The 22,447-nt window shown below is 46.1% G+C and overlaps 1 pseudogene; it reads right to left on the reverse strand.

The window, feature by feature from the left end:
- Positions 1-557: 557 nt before the first annotated feature.
- Positions 558-1,621, reverse strand: LOC136525959 (gallate 1-beta-glucosyltransferase 84A23-like; annotated as a pseudogene).
- Between the last annotated feature and the right edge of the window lie 20,826 nt (positions 1,622-22,447).

Here is a 22,447-nt window from a genome sequence, read left to right on the forward strand (position 1 = left end):
ATGATAAATATTATGAGTAATTGTTGTAATATTGTCAATTACCTAAATTTTAATTTCTCATGTGTACAACCAAATCAAATAATAAGCAGGGGTACTTTCGACATTTGATATATCTCATCCACTTCAAAGGGACAGGAGGAACTTTTTTGTCAAACGTTTTCTAAAACTATTTCAGCTCCTTCAGCAGCACGAGCAGGAGCTGTTTTCGAAGAAGACAGAGCCCTGCCAAATTTTGTTAGAGAGCCAATTTATATATCCAAATTTAGCCTACTCTTGGACAGTGATGAAGCCAGAAAAAAATTTAGGAGGGGCTGAACAAAAGAATAGAGGCTTTTTTACCTTCTCTTAACCTTAGCTCCTCCTACCTAATACATATATGCATAAAATTTTAAGGAAAGGCTTAGAGGGGCTACACGTGTACAGGATCGGTAGGGGGGGCTAGAGCCCCCTAGCCCCACCGCTAGCTTCGTCACTTGGAGTTGCTCTAAGGCACAGACATGCTTCAAGCTGTATGACGTTGTAAGGCACAGACATGCTTGCCAGATTGAAAGAAAAAACTAAACTGCAGCTGCTTCAGCTCGCCGTCCACGTGCTTGACGAGAGACCTCGTCGATGAACGCCTGAACGTGCCGATCCGAGGACCCTCCTGGCGTCACTGCGGCCCGTGCCGCCGCGCTCCAGGACTTGGCGTTGGCGAGCATGGCGTCAGCCTCTGGCCCTGTCATTGCTGCATCGACAGCCTCGCGCACACCCTCCCGCCGCAGCGGGGCGCGGAGGTGGACGCCCATCCTGAGTTCGTCGATCAGGAACTTGGCATCCGTGCACTGGTCGCCCCACTGCGGGAAAGCCAGCACGGGCACGCCAGCGGCGGCCGTCTCGAGCGTGGAGTTCCACCCGCAGTGCGTCAGGAAGCACGCCGTGGAGGCGTGCGCCAGCACGCGGCCCTGCGGGCTCCACGGCACGACCATGCCGCGACCGGCGATGGCGTCAAGGAACCCCTCGGGGAGCAAGGGGCGAGTGTCGGCCGCACCACCCATAGGAAGGGCCGGCCGGTGGACGCGAGCCCGTGCGCCATCTCGGCGATCACCTTGGCGGAGAGCGTTACGACGCTCCCGACTGACGCGTACACGACGGAGCGCGGCGCCTGCTCGTCCAGCCACCCGATGCAGTCGTCCGCCGCCTTGGTCAGGTCGCCGCGCACCGGGACGTCGTCCAGCTGGCCCCCGAGTTCGACGAGCGGGCCCACGGGGATCAGCTGCGGAGGGCGCGGCCTGACGCCCGGGAGCGCGGCGACCACATCGGGCTCCAGCTCGGCGAATGAGTTGACGAACACCCACGACGCCTTGCCCATGTTGCGGAACTGGTCCTGGATCGTGTCGCCAAGTACCTTGTGCCGGTGTGAGTTTGACGCGAGCGGGAACGACGGCACGTCGGCGACGGACAGCGTCGGGAGGCCCGGGAGCGTGAACCGCGCTTCGAGGTCGTCCTCGTGCGGGAGCTCCGCCAGCCCGTGCGCAAAGTGGTAGTAGATCGAGAACACCGCGCACGACTGCACCCACAGCACCGCCGAGGGGATGCTAGCGTCACTGGGTCCTCGGGCCTTCGCATAGCCCAGGCCCATTCTCGTCGTGTACATTCATCATCATTCACCAAACTCGCCTCGGTGATGGACCGTGGACGTAAGTGCCGTGCCGTGCCGTGCCGTGCAACACAATGTACGGGCACATATCACATATGTGCAACTATTTCCACTAAAAAAAACATATGTGCAACTATTTCATTGCATTCGCGAAGCTGCAGGAGGCTTCCCATTTGCCTTTTTTTAATTTCCTCGTCAAGGAAGAGCCTGAGCGTTGAAGTCTCGTTAAGATTTTGTGTTTTTATGCTGGTGATGAGCATATATGAGGCTAAAAAACAAACAGAATTACGTTCCCTTCTGCCTTGAAATTAGGGTACTTTTTCCCTAATTTAATGTTTTTTACTTAAGTCCAATATAGAAGCCCCAAAATTGAAACTGGTTCACCTTGGGGGCCACCGGGAGGGCAGGTGCTCGGTGGAGGCGGCCGGGATGTCGGCGTGGTGGAGGTCGTCAAGAAGGGTGCGACGGTGGAGGAGCTAGCAGAGGAACAAGGGGGTCCTGTTCTAGCCGATATAGAGGGAGGAAGACGATTGAGTCGTCATATCAGGGGTGACGGCTGTTAGGGCTGGCACTGGGAACTAATGAGAATCAAATGGGAGTGAATGGGGAACGAATGGAAAAAAGAAAAATATGGAGCTCCTCCAAAACCTCTAGGAACCAGGACTTAAATGGGAAAATTTGAGGGCCTCAAAAGACTCTGAGTAGAACTATTAGGGCGATTCTTTTGTCCACAAGCGCTTAAAAGTAGGATAGACGACTAAATTGAAGTCTGCCGGAGATACTCTTCACTTTTTATTGTACTAATAATATGGTGCAACAGTAAGGCGGGGCTAATTGCAAAAATTACTGTTGCTCCTAGCTATCGAAACTTTTCAGATATAACTAGATACAGTTCCACAAAGTATCTATGAGACTTATCAAAGCTAGAATTAGTAGCATCTATGAGACTATAGGCTATCAAAGCTAGAACTAATAGGTAACAAAGCCTGAGGAAGGGAGTTGAGGCCTAGTTTCGCCTCCATGCTCACCACAGCCTAAGCCCTGCCGCCGTATAGCAGTCGCTGGCACAGCCGTGCCATCGTCGTGCACCGCCACACCACCTCGCGCGCACGTGGCCAGCTCAGCTCGTGCCATCTCCGGACGAGACAGCGCGTCGTAAGGTTCTGTGGTGAGTCGCTGGAGCTCGCTAGCTACTTCTTTGGCCCTGGCCTTGCTGACGTTCACCGGAACGGCACCGCCGTGACTGCAGGTTGCCCGCCGTCGTGGTCCGACCCCGCTGCTGCGTCCCGGTGCGCGTTTCCTCTGCCCTGCACTTCGCGTTCGCGCCTATGTGAGATTCGGCTCGTTGGTTGGGGAGGAGGAGGCCTGAGGTGGCCGTCGTGGGTCGCCGGTGCCAGCCCCGCCGCGTCGATGTGCGCGGGTGGTCGCGGGGGTGTCGTTAGTAGGAGGACAAGAGATTCGGAGGGCGTAGCTGTAAAACCTTTGACTAGTGGAATAGTGTCCTAGAGCTCGTTGTGATTACATAGTACTTCGGGGGTGTCCGTGCATATTTGCCATGGCGCGCTGGCCTATCCCGTCGCGGGCCGTTGGCCGGCTGGGCCACGCGCGCGCGTGGGCCGCGCTGCGCTGGCACGCGCGTTGCGCCAGGGCAGGCCAGGCCGCGCGTGTTGGGCCGCGAAGCCAGGTTTCAGTTTCTTAATTTCCAGAGAATAGACATGTTTATTTATTTTAGTTATGAATTAAACTTCGATAAATCGTAGTAAATTGCGTAGTTGTCCTAAAAGAGTGAGACTAATTTTGTTAGGTTCGCAAAAATACCATCTATCTGTTAGTATAGTTAGTTCACAGTTAGCTGTTATGATCATAGGCTCATAAATTCTAATTAGAAAGCTTAGTATTATGTAGATTAATATTTGTAAGAATTCTTGTGGCAAATTGGTAATAGTTTTAGCCTTGAAAAGTTTACAGTAGGTTTCCGAGGATGTTATGTGCTCGCTGTAAATTTGGTAGCATTAGAAGGTGTTGTTAAATAAAGTAGCTATTACCCTTGTTTATTGGTATATAGCGTAAATCGGCGTTAGGAGTGAAAATGCCGATAATTGCTGGAATAACGATGAATGGCTTACTTGATACTTGTTGTCGATAGCAATAGATAATTTATCACCGTGGTCGATAGCACTAGCTTAGTAGTTAAATCGATGTACTCTATTTTAAGAGCTGCTGTTGTTATATTATTAAACATTGCATTATTATTTCATGTAGATCACGAACTGGTAGACTTCGTGCCCGTCGGCGAACCGGAGTACGACGAGGTGATCGAGGAGTACGAGGAGGAGATCTTCGCATAGGAGGAAGCCCAGGAGCCTGTTGGTGCTGAACCTGCTGACCCGGCGCCTGCCCAAGGCAAGCCCCGGTGCATAACCCATATTTTTATGATCACTGAATATATATATATATATATATATATATATATATATATATGATGTGCATTTAAGTTATAGGCATTTTATGGAAACTACCTACATAAACATACCGACCCATGAGTCCTACTAGTACAGGTCGAGTAGCTGCTATGCTCAGGATATCGGTAGCGTGAGTAACCTGTCGTTACTCGCAAATAGGTAATAAAATATGAATAATCATGATATAATGGTGGAAAGGAAAATGGTGACCGGGCAGGGATATGGATTGGGTACTGGTGGGTGTAAAGGGTTGTGTCCTGCGGCCAACAGGGCATGACTTGGTTACACTTTTTCCCTGTCCGTGTCGATTAAGGACCGGTCGTTGCATATGACTCTAGGCAAGTCACAGATTATTGTCCCGAGCGCATACTTGAGTATGGGCGCAGGGAAGGCTTGCTGCTCTCTTGTCGCGGATCCGGCTCTTTTCGGACCGACTGATGGAAAGAGGAGGTGGTGGAGGTCCTTGCACCACACTGAGTCCGGGACTCAGGAGTGGGGGCTTGGAGTCCAAGTTTGGACGGGGACCTAGACACCTGGGATAGGAGAGTGGTGGGTTAGTCCGGCTTGTGTCTGGGGTACAAGCGAGGCGTGTGTTTTCAGGGCACCCAGCTGGACACATTGATTCACGAATCGCCGGGCGATCCAGTACGGCTTGTCTGTGGTTTAGCACCGTAGTAAGAACTAAAATGGAGAAAGGAGAAGAAATATAACTGATTGCTCAACCCTTGCTTGAAAGTAGAACAGGTGCATATATAGACTGACTAGATGATAACTTAATACGGCTGATAATAATAATACATAAATAAGGACTCGCTATTAGTATTGCTTTCTGCTAAAGAAAACCAGCAACCCATCAAGCCTATCATATTCCTTGGAGTCGGGAAAAATTATTCCCACTAGTCGGATAAGTCTTACGAGTACATTGTGTACTTAGGGTTTATTTACCCCTGTTGCAAGTGATGCTTGAAGAGTACCTTGTGTGGAGGATTCTTCTGGTGGGCTCAGACGGAATCCTCGCCCCTTAACGCTAGATGTCATTTTTAAATTCTGCTGTTGTCATTCCGCACTCTGGTATTTGGTATTGTAATAATGTACTTTTTAAGAAACTCTAATGTATGAAATGTACTTGTGTTGTAACTCGTTCTCATTATTGGATCCTTGGGAAAAATGTGGATCTTTCGGGTTCTCCCTTGGGGTGTGCCCGACGGACACCACTCGCTGTAGCTTGCTTTCGGGGTGCTTAGTGTCTGGTGGAAGACGAGCGCCTCCGTAAGTATGCTATTTCGGGCGGTTCTGCTATAGTTGGTACCAGAGCCAATAATGGTTACGAGTTTCATCACTCTTTTTTAAAACTTAAAAATTTGACCAACAAAGTTTTGCAAAAAGTAGGATGCGATTATATTATGTAAATAAATATAAGCCCTAGCAATATGGTCTATTTAGGATAGCGGCACTAGTTGGATCTAATCAGTTTTCTGCAGGTATACTGACTTACGTTGCATAAGAAATCGCTTAGTATACGGAAAGTGAGTGTGCGATGTGCCGAAAATTTTATGAATGCTGCTATATTCCAGCTCGAGTGAACGTATAGGTCGAAGCATGCATCATAATAATAGCATCTTACTTGAACTAAAATCCCCCTTCACGTATAAGTGAGTAGTAAATTAGTAGGACTAAATAAATGAATGCTTTAATAAATGTGTTGTCATCTCTCTAATCCCTTGATTCTGATCAGGAGGGTGTTCTAATGAATGGTCCCTATCTCTTATAGATGAACCTAAGGTCTGGACGCGGGAGCACCAGTTCTGGGGTGGCTCCCGAGGGCTAGGGTGACAGTGGTCAGGCTGTTGAGCATGGCAGCGGGGGAGGTTGGGAGGTTCCACCTCTGGTTCCTCATCCCTTCCCGCCGCCGCCACTGCCTCCGCCGATGACTCCCGCAGAGATAATGGCGGAGCTGTTGGCTGCTCGCCGGGAGTCAGCTACTGCTCGCTAGGAAACAGCTCGTACCATGGACATTATGGCACAGGCTGTCGCGGGCCTCGCCCATGGGCGGCCACAGGGGGTAAATGGTGGGAATGGGGGTGGTGCCCACTCCGCCCTGAGGGACAGTCCTCTTACCAAGACTTTGTCAAGACTCACCCACCCACCTTCACCCTGTCTGATGAGCCTCTAGGAGGTGGAGCATTGGCTTCGCACGCTGGAGCAGAAGTTTTGGCTGCTCGGAGTGACCGACGAGCAGAAGGTGTACTTTGGCGGCCCAGCAGCTTTTGGGGTCCGTAGGTGCATGGTGGCAAACTTTCCAGGCCACGGAGCTACCAGATCATCCGGCAACATGGCAGGAGTTCTCCATCGCTTTTCGAGAGTTCTTTATCCCTGCTGGTGTCATCAACCAGAAGGTGACCGAGTTCCTAGAGCTGCGCTAGGGGAACAGGACAGTGATGAAATATGTAAGTTCAATCACTTGGCTCAGTATGCTGGCAGTCAGGTGGATACTGATGACAAGAAGAGGGAACGCTTCTTTTGGGGTCTCGCTCCCCTCCTTCAGGAGAAACTATATACGGGGAATTATTAGACTTTTGGGGCTCTGATGAACGCCGCCATTGCCATAGAGGGTTTCCAGCGGGAGTCTCAAGCTGATTGGAAGAGGAAGCAGGTGAAGCAGGGTCTTCTAGCCACCCTCACACATAGAAGATTCAGGTTGTCCGGTGGGGGCCCTATCAACCATCCGGTGGGCCTTCATTTCGGCAACCTCAGCAGACATCGCAGACTTCCTCTACTCAGTACCGTGCACCTCCGCAGCAGGTGCAGCCACAGTAGTTTTAGGGACAGCAGGTCCCACCTCGTCAGGGGTTTGGGAACAGGCCTGGAGCTTATTTCAAATGTGGCAAAGATGGCCACTATGCCTAGGCCTGTCCCCAGAACCAGCCAGCTCAATCAGCTCAACCGTCCACAAATTCCAGGCTTGTCAAGAGGACCATCATTAAGAAGAAAGTGCCCAGCAGGTCTGGTTAGGTGCACTTCACGGATGCTCAGCAGGTTGTGCAGTAGGAGGCAGTTATGGCTGGTATGTTTACCATCGACTCCCATCTAGCTTTGGTGTTGTTTGATTCTGGTGCATCACATTCCTTTATGAGCATGGGGTTTGTAGAGCGGCACAACTTATCACTTATGGCTATACCATATGCCTATAAGATCCGTACTGCGGGTTCACAAATGTTCATCAATACCCACACGGATACAGTAAGTTTGGTATTAGCCACCCACACTTATCGTCTATAGTTCATGATAATGCCGGGGCAAGGCATTGATGGTATTCTTGGAATGAACTGGTTGCGGGTGTATGGGGTAGTATTGGATATGAAGAGAAGTGTGGAGTTATGGTTTTCTTCTTCTGAGGATAGGATGTCTCTTATTATATCCTCTAAACCAGTCTTACCTGTTGCTGCCCATGCTAAAGCTGCTCTTGATCTTGCCTTCATTCCGGTAGTATGTGAGTTCCCGGACGTTTTCCCTAAAGACCTTCTGGGGTTGCCACCTGACAGAGAGGTAGAATTCTCCATTGAGCTGGAGCCTGGTACTGCTCCCATCTCTAGATGCCCGTACCGCATGGCTCCAAGAGAACTAGCAGAAATGAAGAAGCAGCTGAAAGAATTGATGGACAAAGGTTTCATCCGTCCGAGTTCCTCACCATGGGGTTGTCCGACTATTTTTGTGAAGAAGAAGGATGGTACCTTACGGATGTGTGTGGATTACCGCCCCCTTAATGCGGTAATAGTTAAGAACAAGTATCCCTTACCCCGCATAGATACTTTGTTCGATCAATTAGCAGGTGCCAAGGTGTTCTCGAAGATTGATCTCAGATCAGGCTACCATCAGATCAAGATCATGCCACAGGATATACCAAAGACAACTTTCTCTACTAGGTATGGGCTGTATGAGTATCTAGTGATGTCTTTTGGTCTCACCAATGCTCCTGCCTTCTTCATGTACCTGATGAATTCAGTTTTTATGCCGGAGCTGGATAAGTTTGTGGTGGTTTTCATTGATGACATCCTGATATATTCCAAGAATGATGAAGAGCATGCTCGACACCTCCGGATAGTACTAACTCGACTAAGGGAGCACAAGCTGTATGCTAAATTCAGCAAGTGCGAGTTTTGGTTAGATTGAGTGCAATTTTTGGGGCATGTGTTGACACCTGAAGGCGTTTCTGTAGATCCCAGCAAGGTGCAAGATGTATTGGATTGGAAGTCTCCCAAGTCTGTGCACCAGATCCGTCAGTTCCTTGGTCTAGCTGGATACTATTAGTGTTTTATCCCTGATTTCTCCAAGATAGCCCAGCCCATGACCAAGCTGCTCCAAAAAGAAGCTAAGTTTGATTGGAGCCCAGCTTGCGAAGAAGCTTTTCAGTCTCTGAAGACTTTTCTGACCACTGCTCCTGTGTTGGCTCAACCAGATATTGATAGGCCCTTTGATATATACTGTGATGCCTCGAAGACAGGGTTGGGGTGTGTGCTTATGCAAGATGGGCGTGTGATAGCTTATGCTTCGTGCCAACTAAAGAAGCACGAGGTGAACTACCCCACTCATGACTTAGAGCTGGCTGCTTTGGTCCATGCTCTGAAGATTTAGAGGCATTATCTGTTGGGCAACAAAGTGCATATCTTTACAGACCACAAGAGCCTCAAGTATATTTTCACTCAGCCTGAGCAGAACATGAGGTAAAGGAGATGGTTAGAGTTGATAAAGGATTATAATTTGAAAGTCCATTATCACCCAGGAAAGGCCAATGTTGTAGTAGATGCTTTGAGCCATAAGTCACATCAAGGTGAGGAAATACCTTTGTCTCTCAACCACAAAGAGGTGCTAGCTCATATTGCATTGACCTCGGAATTGCTGGAGCAGATTATTCGGGAACAGAAGGAAGACCCTGAAGAGATTCCTCACATCAGGGAGTTGATGGCTGAAGGGCGTGGCCCTCATTTCAGCATTGATGAGCAGGGGGTCATGAGATATAAGGATAGACTGGTGGTTTCATCCAATGAAGAGTTGAAAAGAAAGATTTTGAATGAAGCCCATCATTCAAAGCTGTCTATCCATCCTGGCAGCAACAAGATGTACCATGATCTGCGCCAATTGTACTGGTGGTCCTACATGAAGCAAGATATCACCCAGTTTGTTGTGGAGTGTGACACTTGCGGTAGAGTCAAGGCAGATCATATGCATGCCCCTAGATATCTGTAGCCCTTGCCCATTCCTATTTGGAAATGGGAGGATATTTCCCTGGATTTCATTGTGGGTTTACCCTGCACTTCCACGTGCTTTGATTCTATTTGGGTCATTATGGACCGTCTCACCAAGTCTGCCCACTTTCATCCGGTGGATACTAGATACACTGCCAGGAAGTATGCGGAGATATACTTTGATCAGATTATGACCCTACATGGAGTTCCTCTTACTATCATCTCTGATAGAGGGTCAGTTTTTGTCTCTCGTTTTTAGGAGCAACTCCAGGAATGTCTAGGTACTCGTCTTCTCAGAAGCTCAGCATACCACCCACAAACTGATGGTCAAACTGAAAGGGTGAACCAGGTGCTCGAGGATATGTTGAGGGCTTGCACCATTTCTTTTCCTGAGAAGTGGGATAAGTGTTTGAAGTTAGCTGAATTTTCATATAATAACAGCTACCAAGAGAGTATCCGCATGGCACTATTTGAAGCTTTATATGGGCAGAAGTGTAGGACGCCACTGAACTGGGTTGAAGTAGGAGACCGTGTGTACTTTAGGCCTGATTTCATAAAGGAGGCTCGAGAGAAAGTAAGTATTATTCGTAGCCACTTGAAGGCAGCTCAGAGCTGACAAAAGGCTTACGCAGACAAGCGAAGAAGGCCCTTAGAGTTTACAGCTGGGGATTATGTGTATCTCAAAGTATCTCGTATGAGAGGGGTGTATTGGTTTGGTGTCCATGGCAAGTTAGCCCCTCGGTATGTGGGTCCATACAAGGTGTTGAAGCCATGTGGCCCCGTTGCTTATCGTCTCCAGCTTCCTGAAATTCTCTCAGCGGTTCAAAATGTGTTTCACGTCTCACAATTGAAGAAATGCCTGTGGGTTCCTAAAGAAGCTGTGGAAATTGAAGGACTTCTGCTCCAACCTGATCTATCTTATGTTGAGCATCCTGTGAAAGTCTTAGATGAGAAAGAAAGAGTAACCAGGAACAGTGTGATAAAATTTTACAAGGTGCAATAGCAAAATCATTCAGAAGATGAAGCCACATGGGAACAGAAGAGCTACATATTAAAGCATTACCCCACCTCCTCTCCGGTTCGGATAGTTAGTTGTTGCGCCAAAAATGTACTCCCTATCTCTTTCTCACACTAGGCACATGAAATCTCGGGTCGAGATTTTGTTTTAGGGGGGTAGATTTGTAACACCCTCGGTGTTACATTGCACTATTTTGTTAAACATCGCATGAGCATCATGGTTTTGTGCATATGTGTATAACATGAATTATAAAGCAATGTTCGGACCTTGAAACTTTTATATGAAACATGAATCAATGTCACGTTTCGTGTCACTTAATCGAATTTTTATCGAACGAAAATGCTATAGAACGTTTTTGCAAATGGCGATGAAATATGTGCGGTCGAGGACAAGGATAGCTAGTTAGTACATCAAGTAGGTCGGAATTGGGGTTCGACGCAAAATCGTTCGAAACGACATCAGTTCGCGTGGGTTTGAAAGAAGGTCGACGAAGCTACCGTTGGCAAGTTTTGTAGAATGATCGGCTTAGGCAGTAGCGCAATGTCACGACTTTGAGTGATAGCTTGATGTACCCTCTTGTGCATCGAACGATTAGTTTGGCGTTTGGAGCACTGTGTACTAGTGTTCTAACTGCTTTAAAAAGCGTGTAAGGCACATGGCCTAAGCTGTGGGTGCAGTCACCACTTGGCCGGGCACGCTGCTGGCTTGCCAGCGCACTGCCGCGTCCCACTGCTGCGCCAGCCACGCTCCACTAATGTGCCGGGGCGTGTACGCGCATGCACGGCACCTGTGTTGTGGGCCATGACCGCCTGCCACTGCCACTGCCCGGCCTACCATCGCTGCTGACTCGCCCAGCGCACTAGAGCGCCGTTTGCGTCCTCGCTGCCACCCGTGAACACACCGCGCGTAGGCCCTGGCTGCTGCTGCCTTGGCTGCCTGCTGCTCCTCGTGGCACGCGGGTCTCCTCACCGGCTGATGTGCTATGCCCAGGACGTCGACCGTGCCTGCCGCGCCATGCCCTGCTCTGCACTGCCTTGGCCGGGAGTGCGTCGGGTCCGCGCTACACGCCGCCCGTCACCACACCGATACTGCGCCCGTTGACATTGCCTTAGCTACTCGCGCGCAGGACGACAGCCTGCTCCACCGTCACCTCGGCGTCACAATCGCACTGTGTCCCTTGTCGGGCCAGGCCGCGCATGTTGGGCCGTGAAGCCAGGTTTTGATAAATCATAGTAAATTGCATAGTTGTCCTAAAATAGTGAGACTAATTTTGTTAGGTTCGCAAAAATACCATCTATCTGTTAGTGTAGTTAGTTCACAGTTAGCTATTATGATCATAGGCTCATAAATTCTAATTAGAAAGCTTAGTATTATGTAGATTAATATTTGTAGGAATTTTTGTAGCAAATCGGTAATAGTTTTAGCCTTGAAAAGTTTACAGTAGGTTCCCATGGATGTTATGTGCTCGCTGTAAATTTTGTAGCATTAGAAGGTGTTGTTAAATAAAGTAGCTATTACCCTTGTTTATTGGTATATAGCGTAAATCGGCGTTAGGAGTGAAAATACCGATAATTGCTAGAATAACGATGAATGCCTTACTTGATACTTGTTGTCGATAGTAATAAATAATTTAGCACCGTGGTCGATAGCACTAGCTTAGTAGTTAAATCGATGTACTTCTATTTTAAGAGCTGCTGTTGTTATATTATTAAACATTGCATTATTATTTCATGTAGATCACGAACTAGTAGACTTCGTGCCCGTCGGCGAACCAGAGTACGACGAGGTGATCGAGGAGTACGAGGAGGAGATCTTCACACAGGAGGAAGCCTAGGAGCCTGTTGGTGCTAACCCTGCTGACCCAGCGCTTGCCCAAGGCTAGCCCTGGTGCATAACCCATATTTTTATGATCACTGAATATATATATGATGTGCATTTAAGTTATAGGCATTTTATGGAAACTACCTGCATAAACATACCGACCCATGAGTCCTACTAGTACAGGTCGAGTAGCTGCTATGCTCAGGATATTGGTAGCGTGAGTAACCTGCTGTTACTCGCAAATAGATAATAAAATATGAACAATCATGATATAATGGTGGAAAGAAAAATGGTGACCGGGCAGGGATATAGATTGGGTACTGGTGGGTGTAAAGGGTTGTGTCCTACAGCCAATAGGGCATGACTTGGTTACACTTTTTCCCTGTCCATGTCGATTAAGGACCGGTCGTTGCATATGACTCTAGGCAAGTCACAGATTATTGTCACGAGCGCATACTTGGGTATGGGCGTAGGGAAGGCTTGCTGCTCTCTTGTCGTGGATCTGGCTCTTTCTAGACCGACTGGTGGGAAGAGGAGGTGGTGGAGGTCCTTGCACCACACTGAGTCCGGGACTCAGGAGTGGGGGCTTGGAGTCCAAGTTTGGACGGGGACCTAGACACCTAGGACAGGAGAGTGGTGGGTTAGTCCTGCTTGTGCCTAGGGTACAAACAGGGCGTGTGTTTTTGAGGCACCTAGCTAGGCACATTGATTCACGAATCACCGGGCGATCCGGTATGGCTTGTCTGCGGTTTAGCACCGTAGTAAGAACTGAAAGTGGAGAAAGGAGAAGAAATATAACTGATTGCTCAACCCTTGCTTGAAAGTAGAATAGGTGCTTATATAGACTGACTAGATGATAACTTAATACAGCTGATAATAATAATACATAAATAAGGACTCGCTATTAGTATTGCTTTCTACTAAAGAAAACCAGTAACCCATCAAGCCTATCATATTCCTTGCAGTCGAGAAATTATTCCCACTAGTCGGATAAGTCTTGCGAGTACATTGTGTACTCAGGGTTTATTTACCCCTGTTGCAGGTGATGCTTGAAGAGTACCTTGTGTGGAGGATTCTTCTGGTGGGCTCAGACGGAATCCTCGCCCCTTAATGCTAGATGTCATTTTTAAATTCCGCTGTTGTCATTCCGCACTTGTTGTAGCTTGCTTTTGGGTGCTTAGTGTCTGGTGGAAGACGAGCGCCTCCGTAAGTATGCTATTTCGAGCGGTTCTGCCACAGACCGCCTCCATGATGATAGCTCGAGCGCCTATCAATTTTGTTAACGCCGACCAGATAACGCCATACGCCGCCGACCAGACATTCTGTCTAAAGCTAAGTCACGCTTTAATATTTTTCTAAATATTCTCCAATCTTTGTATATCGCCATAACGTTTCTCCGAGCTGTTTTCTCTATATTTGCTCTCCAAATGATTTTCTGAACCCCCGAACAGTCATGTTGACACTCGGATATCCCCAGAGACGACCTTGTCTCCGACTCCTCCCTACACATGCTACGGGCTCCACGCTCTGCGTTATGGGTGGTCGGCTGTGGTTCTTTGGTGATGCTTGTTCCTCCTACACGTGCAAGGGCTCCGCGCTCGACGTTATGGACTATGGGCTAGCTAGGGTTGGACACTCAGCTACACACTAACTAGTCGGGCGGTTTATATTACATATAAATATATCTTCGCTCCAACTGATCGCCGAGCTACATACGCTATTTTTACTCTGAAGTTCATATATTTTTACATCATGTACTACCCGTTCTATATATTTGTATTGCAGGATCATCGTCTAGGTGATCAGACCACCTGGTGCTCGGACTTCTCCACTGATCAATTGGTCGAACCGCTTGGTTCATGGACTCCGTCGCCGACCAGTTGATCGGACTGTTCGCCGGTCGCTTCCACTCAATGCTCACTTCACCGCCGACCAGTCGGTTACTCCTCGGCGCTCGGATTCTTCATGCTCGAGGACTAAGTGGGCACACTTCATCGCATGGACGTCGCCAGCTACGCCGGTGCTCGGACCTCGCCAGCTACGCCAAAAACTCCTCGGTGCTCGGACATCACCAGCTATGTCGGGGACTCCTTGGTGCTCGGACATCGCTAGCTAGGCCGAGGACTCCTCGGTGCTCGGACCTCGCCAGCTACGCCGGGGACTCCTCGGTGCTCAGACATTGCCGCCTACGCCGGGGACTCCTCGGTGCTCGGACATCGCCAGCTACGCCGAGGACTCCTCGGTGCTCGGACATGGCCAGCTACGCCGGAGACTCCTCGGTGCTCGGACATCGCCAGCTACATCGGGGATTCCTCGGTGCTCAGACATCGCTGCCTACGCCGGGGACTCCTCGGTGCTCAGACGTCGCCAGCTACGTCGAGGACTCCTCGGCGCTCGAATATCGCCCTTGGTGGTCGGATCTTGCTACGTCTCATCGATTTGCTATCAGGCTGCTCTATGCTGTTCGGATCAGGGTGTTGATCTTGGGCAGCACATCTGGGGTCTTGATACGCGCATGTCGGATGACGTCGGCAAAGCTTTTAGACTTCTTTTTCTTTGACCCTGCTACAAGATTCATTCTTCATCTTCCAGCAGGCTCGGGGACTAAATGGGCACACTTCACCTTGCGATGAACGTGCACTTTTCTCATCTCAAGGCTACGCCCGGGGACTGGCTGCCTGCTCGGCTGGTCTTCTACTTTCTGACCCTGGCATCACGTGACTACGTCACCTACTGTCAGACTCGGGGACTAGCTGTGGGGGTATGGCCCTCGATATCCACAAGTCAAGACATGGGCTGCACCATCAGAGGTGGCCCAGCCCACAAGATCAAGGCGTGTACGGCGCTGCTCGACGTGCATCGCAAGCTATTGTATAGTACCAGATATGATACTTTTCTTGTAACCCTACCCCTCTAGAGTATATAAGGAGAGGCAGGGATACCCTAGTGGATAGATCGATACATCTCAATGCAATACATCAGAACACAGGATATAGGTATTACGTTATACTGATGGCCGAACCTATCTAAATCTTGTGTCTTGGTGCTTGTATTACCATCTCGCTCCTGATCTCGCTCATCTCTACGATAAATCTACCATCGTGGGATACCTCTTGGTGGACCGACGAGCATCTTCTGTCAACAGTCCCTCAACACCACTGACATTTAGAACTAACCGATCCTTAATCTTCGTCCTCGTCCTTTGAAAACCGAAATTAAATACCATCAGTAGGGCATGAAAACCATATTACCCAAATTAATCACCATTATCATGACCTAACTTAATTTACCTTTACAAAACACGCGTTGACCATAATAATTTTATGTCATCATTAATCACCGAAACCATGTAGCAACTCGTCCTGTCTGGTCACTTTTAGGCCTCGTTTTAGAGGGTTCATTGTGTTTTGGTTCTTGCTACAGTTGCCACAGAAGTCATACTAATGAGGCCATAAAAGTTGCTTCATCGGTTCCCACCTTATCTACGTGCTCGTTGAGTTTGTGATTTGAGTTCGTTTTAAATTGCAGTGATTTCAAAAAAAATACTACACAATAGATTCAACTTTAATCACCAAATAGTAATAATAAAACAATGTATTTTAAATTGATATAGTTGGTTTATGACTTATCAGGATGCGGTGATTTCCAAAACAATCGACAGTTTCAGTAAAAATGGTCCTGAAAAGATTAATAACTAGTCAGTGAACAATTTTTTTTTAAATAAAGGTTAAATGCTATTTTAAGACATGTTTGGTACAAAGAAAAGAAAGATTTCAAGTAATTTTGGTACAAAGAAAAGAAAGATTTCAAGTAATATGTGTATTAACATATATTATAGCTTGTAGATAAGTTTGTAGCCTAATAATAATATTAAATTTGGCATAGGCCCTCCGGACTGTTCTGGAATCTGGATAGTTAAAGCACAGAGACAGAGCCAGTTCCATTTGTTTTAAGGCTTGTTTAGGTCTTTAGTATTAAAAATTAGCACTACGTTTATATGTTAATTAGAAGATCATAGACTAATTTTTCTTTACTGACCCCGAAAGGCCACGAGGTTGTGGCAGTTGGACTAGTACCTGTTGACCGACCCTTGCCTCGTGCAATACTAACTTTTTGTTGCTGCGGTGGCAGGGGTCATCCTGGCATGGTTCACGTTGGTCCCGTTTGTTTGGACTTGTTTGCTGATAAGTCATGGCTAAAAATACTATTAGCTGATTTGGTGTGAGAGAAAAATACTATTTATTGGCTAAAAAAATACGGCTTATAAGCCAAACAAGCCCAAACCAACGGGACGATTATGATAAGGCCAGCGGTGACGCGTGGTGCTTCGGCAGCAATGACTTACATCTGAAATGCATTATATACCATTATCTAGCAGTAACGTTCTTCATGGAGTTTGAGTTGCAGGGTAGCACACTGTAGTATTTCGTTTGTATTTGGTAATAATTGTCTAATCGTTGACTAATTAGGCTTAAAACGTTCGTCTCGCAAAGTACAACCAAACTGTGCAATTAATTTTAGATTTCATTAATATTTAGTACTCCATACATGTACCGTAAGTTTGATGTGACGGTAAATCTTTTTTTTTTTGCATAGTGCCAAATTTTAGATTTTGGGTAACTAAACACACCGATAGACTTGCCCGCGAATGCGTACGCTCGGGGATGAGGAGACCCCGGTGGACTCAACCGTACACACATTGAAGCAGTGATGGCCTACATCAATAGAAAACATAATAGAGTAGAGGCACAAATGCTAGGCTCGAGGGAGTGGAAAGGAGGACAACACGGTCGGTGGATAAGCATGAGCTCTACAAATTTCATGCCGTGTTGGCTATTGTTTCTACATCCCACGCAAATCTAAGAGCCAATTAAAGGGATATTTATTTGTAGTGAACCACTTAAAAAGTTTATATGCACCCGAAAGTTTAATCTAAGGGTCAAACAAAGTGATATGGACTCATGGTGAACTATTTCAAAATTTTATTTAGGCTGAAAATCAACTTCGGTACAAGTAACGGATCTCATATTTAACTAAAAAATAAAGAACATGGGCAGGTAATAAGGTCTTGTTTAGTTCCCCTAAAGTTTACTTCCTATCTCATCAAATGTTTGGACACATGCATAGAGTATTAAATATAGACTAAAAAATAACTAATTGCATAGTTTACGACTAATTTACGAGACGAATCTTTTAAGCCTAATTAGTCCATGATTTGATAATGTGGTGATACAGTAACACATGTGTTAATGACAAAGTAATTAGGCTTAATAAATTCGTCTCGCGGATTACTGACGGATTCTGTAATTTGTTTTTTTACTAGGTAGCGTGCCCGTACGTTGCTACGGGACAGATAAACTTTTATACTAAAAACACACGGATCGCACGATAAGATAACAATACTGTGAAAATAAATACCGACGTTAAAGTGACATTTAATCCAAAAAAACAAAGTTTATGATATTAATAATCACGGAGAGCGCGACATCACATACCTTTCCGTAATGCGGCTAAGATAATATTTTATATCGATAATATTCGGGGTGTAATTTAAAAGCACCAAAAGATATCACAAACTGGTGCTGTCTAATTACATTGTAACTCCACTAATTACCATACAACCACATATATATTTGAAAATATATATACTAACCTCTAAATTATTTTTGACTAAATTGATCTGTAGTTTCTTGAAAGACTAAATTGATGACAACCACCATATACCCCTCCAGCCGTCATCACGTCATGAAGCCTACATTTTGCATGTCCTGAGGTGAACGGCAACGTGCAATCGGTTCCACCTCGACCACTCAGGGTCAATGCTCATTTGAAACCGGCTAGACCATACTCACAATTTCCTCTCAACCTAATCAACATTTGTACTTGTACAATGTTTTACACAAAATACTCACAACCAAGCTAGATCACTTAAGTACACAACTAAGATGTTTGTCACGTACAAGTACAACACATAACTCATTTCTTGCTTGCGCAAAGATAAAGTTCTTTTGAATAATATTTTACATCTAGGAAGTCATGGAACAAAACAACCACCACGAGCACTTTGATCTTCTTGTTGCAGTTTGATCTTTGATATTCCTTTTCCTCTCATCTAGTAAATTCTGTGTTTGTTGGACTGAAAAGACATAGAAATCAAAGCTACATACATTAGTGCAGACCCTAGACAATGGAAAAATAGTCCAGCCATACGCAAGCACGGTTAAAAAGAAATCACTCCATAATTTAGGATAAAAAAACACATCAATCCATGATGGCAACAAATGATATGGATGGCAACATGTTAGTTAGAAAGAGAGATATGGCTCATTCAAAGCTACCGTGCTCCACCTACAATTTCAAGCCATGATGGCAACACATGATGCAATATATATGTTTCCTCTAGGCTATTCTTGCCCATGCTCTTGTTATATATCCAACTTTTCCATTTTTATTGCTCTATTATCTTTTTTTCTCCAAGCAAATTGACCAGGCATGGCGGGGTCCGAGGATCCCACCGCCAAGCACCCGGTGATCTTGAGGCTAGTGGTGCCTGCTGGGCAGATTGTTGTCCACCGCGGACAGGCGCGGTGACGGGTGGGGCGCCGAGTTCAAGTCAAACCCCGTCGGATGAGGCAGAGGAGGCGCGTGCGGGTGCAGTAGCGGTAGCAGAGCGGGCGACAGATGCTGCTCCAATCACGTGATTCGTGTCGTTGCAGATTCGATCCGCTCCGTCACGCTTGTCGTCTTCTCGAGCAAAACTCCGAATGACTCGTCCGTAGTCAATCTCCAGGCCTCCATCCTGCTCCACATGTCGACGGATTCCTGCATCATCTCCTAGAATCCTTCGAATTGAGTGGATAACTTGTGAAACTTCATGGTGAGTTCTTCAAGGGATTGTGCCATCTCTTGCTGTATCTTCGAAGGCTGTCGCTTCGGCGCCAGGACGACTTGACGACAGCAAAAGGATCACCGTCGTTGCTACTATCTCTGATACCAATTGTCAGGGACCTAGATCAAGATCCCGGCGTGAACTGGAACTGGATAGGATTCAGGATAAGAAAGAGCAAGAACAGGGGGGGTTCAGGTAGGAACAGAGTATTAAGGAAGAACAAGATATTTCAGAGTTAAGGATTCATTCATTCGATGGTTCATTCAGTTACAGGCAACGACCTTTTATACACTATTGGCCCATCGGGCCCACATGACAGCTCACGCTTACAACTAATCAACCGACAATAGCTTGACCGCTACAGCAACAGCCCGGCCTCGCCTAGTCACTAGGGATGAAAACGGTACGGATATTTTCCGACCGTATTCGAAACCGAATCCGTTTAGAGGGGTTGAGATCTGTCCGTATCCGAGTCCGGATATCCAACATCCGATACCGTATCCGTATCCGAATACTCAAATCGCATATTTATGATGTCGATATCCAATCGTATCCTATCCGACATAGTTGACACTATCCGTATTCGAATCCGAATCCGAACAAAAATAAGAAAACAAATGTAATATCGGTGATATCCGTCCGTATCCGATCCGTTTTCATCCCTACTAGTCACCCCACCTTTCGGGTCTTCCTTCTGTACGTGACAATAAGGCACAAAAGTTGCTTGCTAATGATAGAATCTAGCCAGTCACAAAAACTCAGAGAAGCAATATCAATACAAGTTTTGGGAGAAATCTGTTCACTGAAAACAGTAGCAGTTAACATATAACAAGGTTGCACAAAAATGATCCAGATGTATTGACATCTACATCTCCACCTCTAACTCATGCGCACAAACAAGCAGAGTTGTAGCAAGAGCAAGCTGATGTTTGGGAGCCTATTAATTTAAGCAAAGCTCAAGCAACAAGGCTCCCGAAGAAATAGCACTTTATATTTACCTTTTTCATGTACAGCTCAATGACATTGCACAAGTCGGTGTGTGGTTTGTAGTTGTCGAAGAAGGTTCCCTTCAGGGCCCTCTCTGGTCTGAAACTGACTGGTTTTGTGAGAAAAACACTGTAGCGACTGGTTGATGAACAGTGTTTTGTGAGGGGAGTCAGCCGGCTGGTCTGGACCATCCAGACCAGCGAACGCGCCCATTGGGTGAGTCTTGAATTCAGCATCCTTGTTTGGCATACCCACCAGGCCACCAGCTCAGTAACACCCCAGCCCTGGATTTAGATCGAGTAGAGATGTTGAATAAAATTTAATCTAAAAAGAACAGACTGCAAATAATAGCAACAATGATGTGTTTATTTAGGCCTTACATCATGAAATATTCAAATTCCTGGATCATGGCATTGATGGTACCAATGCACTCCACACTACGGTCAGCCCCTCCATTTGTAATCTCAGCAAGTACCTAAAGCATCAGGAAATTGGATACTATGGTCAAGTTTTGCATAAACTGTCACAGGTTAGCTCAGGTAAAGAAACAGACGTGCACTTGTGGTCTTTTGGGTTCACATATTCAGTGAAACCAAACTTCTTAGTTGAACATAGATAAATAGATGAGGTTACTGAATTATCAAAACAACATGACAAAATGAGGATTCAATCATTTAGCTCAAAGGGACACCTTCTTCGAGTCTGTTGGGGTTCAGGTCAACACCAATTATCCTTGACGCTTCAGCAATCCTTGCACTTTCTGTAGCCTACTCATGCAAATATGCAGGGCAATCAGATGCAAATCCAACAAATATTAGAGTTGAAAGCAAAAAATAACAGAAAAAAAATCAACAGTTACAGCAAGGCCAACATGCAACAGCTCCTTGGACCAAAAATAACAATTGCTGAACCAAGACCTTCAGAAAGAAATTGGTAAGCCAACATCACCAGATATATATCCTCAAACATGCATACCCAAATTGGAGTCATGACCACAACTATTACTACAACTCTTATAAGAAACCACTACAAACCCACTCATTGCATATACGTACTAATAATCAAACTGCAAGAAATAGAAAAAAGCCACACATCACAAATATGGAAAATCCAGTAATACTATACAACCAATGTGGCATAGATCAAGGCATACCATTTGTCTGATATCAGGATTAGTTGAAGCACGAGATAAAAAAAGGATCAGTTGAAGCACGACTCAATTTGACCATACAATCTCCAGGATCATCGCTCCATCTGCTGCTTTTGGACAATAATAGTGGATATAATATTGAAACAAATTTATAATGAAAAATCATATCATAGAACCCAACTTCATGTAAACTTATTTAATGCAAATTTGTATGGCTCAGTTAAGTACACCACTCTAATCCACAACACTGGATGGTCCATCTGGGCAGTGAGCACTTGAGCAGGGACTCATTTGTACAAACATGTTGTAAGCAGTGGCCATGGAGATCTGGGCTGTGGCAGCAGCGTGGATCAGCAATCAATAGGCTCCCACTTTTACAATTTTACATCCCTCATCTCACACAACGACCGCAAAATAAGTCAAACATCTAAACCAAGTCTTTTGAGGAGGTACCTTCTGAATTGTCCAACATCATCTTGACACACCTGCAATTCAAGGAAGAAACGAACTGGCTATCAAAACACCGCAAGAAAGCCGCTAGATAACGGCCAAGCTGGAGAGCGAACGGTGCAGCGGCACCTGCCGTGGTCGACGCTGGGGACCTCAGAGAACACATGTTTAATTTATAGGTTGAAAAATAATTAAGAATAGCACGCGATCTAAAATGGCAGAAAAGTACCAGTACAAGATGTAAGATTCATACAACCATTATCTATGTTTGATTTTTTAAATACTATCAGGAATCGTGGGTTCCTCTTATGCCACAGATTATCTCAACAAATATGCAGCTTATCTTTCATGTATACTTGTTTGTTAGGTGAAGTGACCGGACAAAGAAAGTATTAGGAAAATAGATTAAAAGACCTACAGCTGTAGGATTGGGATTAAGAATTCTGCTAATCAGGTTTTTGGATCCAGCTGAAAACCAAGAGGGGCAGCTAAACCGAGCTGCTGAAATCTGTGATTGCAAAGGGAGCGTTAAGAGATGATAAACAACCGCAAAATAATGTTTATTTTCTCTCTAGGCTTCTGGAGAAATCATTTGAACTACTATGGATGTAAAAAATGTCAGTGTTTGCAGCTATGGCAACAGTTGGCAATTAATAAAACAATGTTTCAGAGACATGCAAGCTGAAAGTTGGTTGTAAATTTTAGAATCAGTACCATAAGCGCTCAATTGAAGGCACAATAAATAGAGAGTGAAGTAGTAACATCAGGTTTGTGGAGCAAGAAATTAA

Source organism: Miscanthus floridulus, chromosome 19 (assembly GCF_019320115.1).
Source record: "Miscanthus floridulus cultivar M001 chromosome 19, ASM1932011v1, whole genome shotgun sequence".
NCBI lineage: Eukaryota > Viridiplantae > Streptophyta > Magnoliopsida > Poales > Poaceae > Miscanthus > Miscanthus floridulus.